The 5465-nt window shown below is 39.2% G+C and overlaps 1 protein-coding gene across 1 annotated transcript in view; it reads right to left on the bottom strand.

Annotated features, from left to right (window-relative positions):
* SRRM3 (serine/arginine repetitive matrix 3) overlaps positions 1–4285 on the bottom strand; it is a 211495-nt gene extending 207210 nt beyond the window's left edge. Inside the window, exon 1 of the mRNA XM_018571096.1 lies at positions 4203–4285. The gene's annotated coding sequence lies outside the window, so the exon portion shown is untranslated. The remainder of the gene's footprint in view (positions 1–4202) is intronic.
* Positions 4286–5465: the final 1180 nt, after the last annotated feature.

Genomic DNA, 5465 nt, shown 5'->3' with positions numbered 1-5465 from the left:
TATGATCAAGCTAACTTTTTTAAATTCAGCCTTTACTGTTTTAGCTGTGTGCAACATAATTATATCAGAATAGTGTGGCAAACTAGAAAAAGACAATTTCTTAAAAACCTTTATAAACGTAATAAAGGTGAGCACTGTGTGCCTAAATTGATAGACAGCAGAGTTAATTCTAGTGTCACATCTGATCCAACCAAATAAGGGAAGTGAAATGCTTTAAGAACATGTTTAAAGATTCATAGACGGTGGCTTCTGGGCACACTGTCATGGATATCCTAAGTAGCTGTAAAACAGTAATGTTTTGTTCAGAGTGGTTTTTAGATGCCACTGCTGCTGAATATTTTTCATGTGTCTGAACAGGAGAAAATCATTCATGTGCATTTTCTATTGTGCTGTATACATAAGCATTGTCCTCTGCAACCTGCAAAACAGAAGGACTGTAAAATCCAATAAAAAGTTATTTTCCAGCATACATTAAAGTGACACTAAACTCAGTTAAATCTTTAAAAACTAAAAATGTATCACTCAGCTGAAAATCCTCAAATCATCTCTCGAATTATGCTGACTAGGGATGCATCGATACCGGTTTTCAGTATCGAGTACGAGTACTGATATTTTTTTTCTATACTTGCCGATACCAAATACAGATACCGGCGCTGTGTTCCCCAATTATCAGGACTGCCTGGGAAGCCGGGGTTCTATCGAAAGAACACTGGCTTTACTTCCCGAGGCTGCCTGGCTTTCTGACCAATCAGAAAGCCGGGTGGCGGGTCATGAGGTGCCGCCCGGCTTCTTGATTGGTCAGGAGGCCAGGCTGCCTAGCAACAAGTGAAGCTGGCTTCCTAGCCACTCAGGAAGCCGGGCGGCATGTCATGACCCACCTCCCGGCTTCCTGATTGGCTAGGAAGCCGGCTTCACTTGTTGCTAGGCAGCCTGGCCTCCTGACCAATCTGGAAGTTGGGAGGCAAGTCATGACGTGCCGTCCGGCTTCCAGAGATCTCCCTCTGACCAGAAGTTCCGGTATTAGAGGTAAGTATCGGGGCATTTGGGCGAGTATGAGTACTCAGCCAAATACTTGGTATCGGCACCAATACCGTTATTAGTATCGGTGCATCCCCAATGCTGACACTGTCCTTCCTTCTGGAGGGTGGCTACTTTTGTTCCCCATGGTCCCTGTGTTTCTTGTAAAGTAGTCACCACTCCAAACTCACTCCTGTGATGAATTACAATCGCACCCTTAGTTTTCTCATTTGCATTAAGATTTCCCAGCAATGCACTCCTAGCAACCTTCCGAAGATGCATCTCTTAAGCATGGGCTATGTCACCAATGCCTAAGAGGACCAGGAAGTGCAAAAACAATAATTGTAAGTAAAAGAAAAATATGTTTATTTAACTAATGAATGTAAGATGGTTTGATATCAGAATGCAGCTGTATGCTGATGTGATTAATAGTGAAAGGGGGTAAAAGTCTGATTTAAGATTAGGTCCACTAGATTATGACAGAATAATGCATGTTCCTTTTGTATCACAATGCTGAATTTACTGGTAAGTAAAAAGGGAATGATAATATAGATAAATTGTATCCTATTTAAATATATTAATATATACTTTTTTACAATCTGATTATAATTTTACAAATTTTCCTATACATATTTTCATGGCATGTTAAGAATTAGAAAACATTAATATAGTTAAGCCAATGAGCCCAATTATATTCTAAGCTTCTTAATTAAGGTTAAAATTTGTATATTTCATAGGTTCATAGATAGATGCAGTACGTACATTTTAGTTTTATTATAAACTGGAAGCAAACTCAGCTTATTGTGTGATTTGCAGCTGCTTTAAGCCATCTATGTTAAAGGAGAATCAATATATACAAATGAGAAAATGAAGTGCCCATCTAATTTTACTGAAACCTAACCATTCATACAAAGGACAGAAAGTGAATACAAAGCTGCTAAGAAGCATATTGGTGATTTAGAAAGCAATACAAATGCAGGGTTGGCTGCACACTATATATCTTTTCCAACTGCGTGGTAGGTGCACATTTACTAAGAACAGTATTTTAAACATATTATAGAAAAAAGACATTAAAGATTGACAACAGAAAAAGGCCAAGTGGTCCATTAGGTCTGCCCTTTATTTGTAACAATCTTGTCTGAGGATAGAACTATGTTTATGACACGCATGTTTAAATTCACTTACTGTTAAATGTTTCATTGGGGTTGATTTACTACGGCAAATAAGCTGTTCACTTTGCAAATAAATGTTTCCTAAGCTTAATAAATGGGGTGAAGCTCTGCTGACTTCCATCACCCAATCATGTGCAAACAAAAATACAGTTTTTTATATTTACCTTGCATGCGATTAGATATTCTTTGCTAAGTGACTTTTCACCACATTCACTAGTACAAGGGAATATTCCCTTGCAGAGAAAAAAATTCCCTTGCAAAGTGAAAACTCCCCTTCAAAGTGAACTCTATTTGCCTTTAATAAAGCCAACCCATTACCTCTGATGAAAGTCTGTTCCACTGCTTTCGATGAGATATTTCTAGGGTTAATTTTAAACTTTTCCTCCTGCTAATTTAACCACTTCAGGGCCACAATACGTCTACAGAAGGCGGTCCGCAGAAGTGGTTAAAACAAGAACACAGCCAGCGATGTACCGTCTGGCGCCCTCCCCTCCCACCTCCCCCAGTTTCCCTGGGCTCTGCTATCCACGTGCGGCGCCCGGAACCGCCTCAGCGGGTCTCCCTGCAGTGATCGGAGAGAGATTCAGCAGCTTCCAGCCGCTGATCTCTCCTCTGATCACTAGACCCGGAAGTGATGTGTATTACATCACTTATGGTGTAACTATTTTAATTCTCTGGCTCTTAGAGCCAGGAGAAGACGCTGGGGAAGCAGATCTCTGTTTGTGGTTTATTGTTAATTTAATTTCAAATTGGTAATGTCTACTAATCTCCTATGGCTCATAAAAGGCTTTATAAAAAGTGAGACATTTTACAAAGATTGTAAGAACATATGATATTTACAAATTATTGAGCAACACTACAACTGTTCATATGACAAGTGCCTGTGACCCGTACAGCAAGTAAGATGCATATGCACTGGAAAGTAAGTTGACATCTCTCATGTTGCTGACCCCTTAGGGTGGTGTTAATTTGATCGGATGATTAATTTTCATGATCTTCTTCAAGGATCTTTTATGTTATTTACATGTTTATTTCCATATTGTAATGAATTACCATATTAAAAAATAAGGTAAAAAATAACAAACAGGACTTGCAATAGAATATACTTTTAATAAATGTCTGTGAATAAGATATCTACAGTTCATGGGTAAATCCATGAGGACAGAAGCAGGTGTGCATGATATGGCATCAGAGTTTTGACGCATGAGCATGTCATTATCTAAAATATGTATACACTAAGGGGTCTATTCACAAAGCTGCCGAGGGCAGCCGAGTGAATGACCGATCTGAAGTGAAGTGAGCCGAACACTGTTCGGCTATTCACTTCAGCCATACATCGGCTCGCTTCGTGTGGCTTCGGGGTTTGAATAGCCCGTACAGCACCCCTTCGGTTCTACTGAACCGAAGGGGTCCTGGGGCTGAAGCTAGCTGAAGCTAGCCTTCAATGTAGGTAATTTGCAGGTTTTTAGGTTTCAAAAGAAACCATGCCTCACCCTGTGGGTAATGCCTGAGTAATGACAATTTCAACAATCATAATGGTAAGGTAGACTGCAGATTAGAGTCTCTGCAGTAATTTATGTATTTGAGGGGTCTGGGGCACAGGTTTGATTTATCTCTGTCTTGACCTAAAAAGCATCACCAGAATATAACCAGTTTGTATTCTCTTGCTCAATATTCTGTTTTGCATAATTTTTTATTCTACTAGCTCTATGGTACTAATCTTAAATTACACTGTAAGTAGTAACAACATCAGATTAAAGTAATTAATGTGGCTTACATATATAGCACAGTATCTTCAGACATTGACAACAGATATTGTGTAGAATAAAAAGGCCATGGGTTGCAATACAGATGTACAGTATGTAATGTCATTAGTTTTTTCTGTATTTTCTGTATTTTGCATTTGAGAGTATTTTGATAATAATTAGAGAATATTTCTTGTGGAAAGTAATATCAGTTTGGCTTCAGATGTGTTTTCCAAAATGTAATGTATTAAGACACGTTACTAATTACCTTGCAGAGGTGATGGAAGCTGCAATTTTACAATGCCTTTCTTGCTATTTCATGCTTCCTGGGTTGGGTTCTTCATATTCTTTAAAAACCTATGGATATGAAAAGGAAAAATAATTAAATTTCCAAAACCATTTAAAGTATATATCACTATTTAAAAGAGAAGTGTTCATGAAAAAAAAAGAAACAGGAAAAAGTATAATGTGTGGACCATATTGCCTGTATTTCTTATTTGTTTTCAAACAGGTTTTAGCCAGTAACAAGAAGGAAAAAAAAACACCTTTCATGGCACAGGACTCTCTATTTCCTTGCATAAAATAGGTATTTAACCATTGTATGCTATTATTTCTTGTGGTTCTTTTTTCGTGTTTATTTTAATTGCACATGGTTTCACTTCCTACTCACCTCATGGCTATACCATAGGGCCTGGCAATAAACACCAGCCAGAAGTTACAGTATTTAGAGGTATTTTACAAATTAATTGTGATTTTAGAAGAAACCTCTCAGGGGGGTATCCGGCAGGTCTAGACTGCCGTGCAAATGGCAAATAAGATGAGTGTGCAGATAAGAAGGGTACCTTTACAAAATTACCCCACATGCATTGCGAGTCTCAATGCAGCAATTGTAGCCTTCTACTATAACCATCCGTACCTCTGTTCTTGCAGTGTGTGTAGGCTGTACGCTACATTGGTACTATTTCCTACATCATCACCATTCCTCCCATCATCACCATTCATCCCATCATTCCACAAGTATTTGCACATGTATAAAAAATCGGGGGGTTTTAAACATATATGTATTATATACCTTTGCTGAAAATGTTGTTTACTTACATTTAATTCAATATTTCACTAATGCACCAGGTTTGCTGAATATACAAAATGTGATTTGAGATCTGAAATTATGAATGTAATGACTGTAATATAGATGAGGAAAGCCCAGCCTCCTGTGACAGCGATGTCTCCGCCCACACACCGCTCTGCCGGACTCTGATAGGCGGCTGAGCAGTGTGGGAGGAGAGATGCCGCAGCTCACAGCGCTCTCGTCCTGACTCCTGCAGCGCTCGGCGGCTGTCACTTTATTTTCTCCCCGCTGGAACAGGGCCCAGCGGGTAGAACAGAAACCAGGGATGACCCGATGTATCGGCCGAAACATGGCTCTTTCGGCATTATGCCAAAAGTGCCATTTTCGGCCGATATGTTTCGGCGGCCGATATATCAGTGCATCCCTAGATTTTACCAGCCTTTATTCTGCTGTGAACTTTGC

This window comes from Nanorana parkeri, unplaced genomic scaffold (genome assembly GCF_000935625.1).
Source record: "Nanorana parkeri isolate BGI_ZX_2015 unplaced genomic scaffold, ASM93562v1 scaffold1673, whole genome shotgun sequence".
NCBI lineage: Eukaryota > Metazoa > Chordata > Amphibia > Anura > Dicroglossidae > Nanorana > Nanorana parkeri.
The sequence above is the reverse complement of the archived record's forward strand: the minus strand, read 5'-3'. Positions and strand labels throughout refer to the sequence as shown.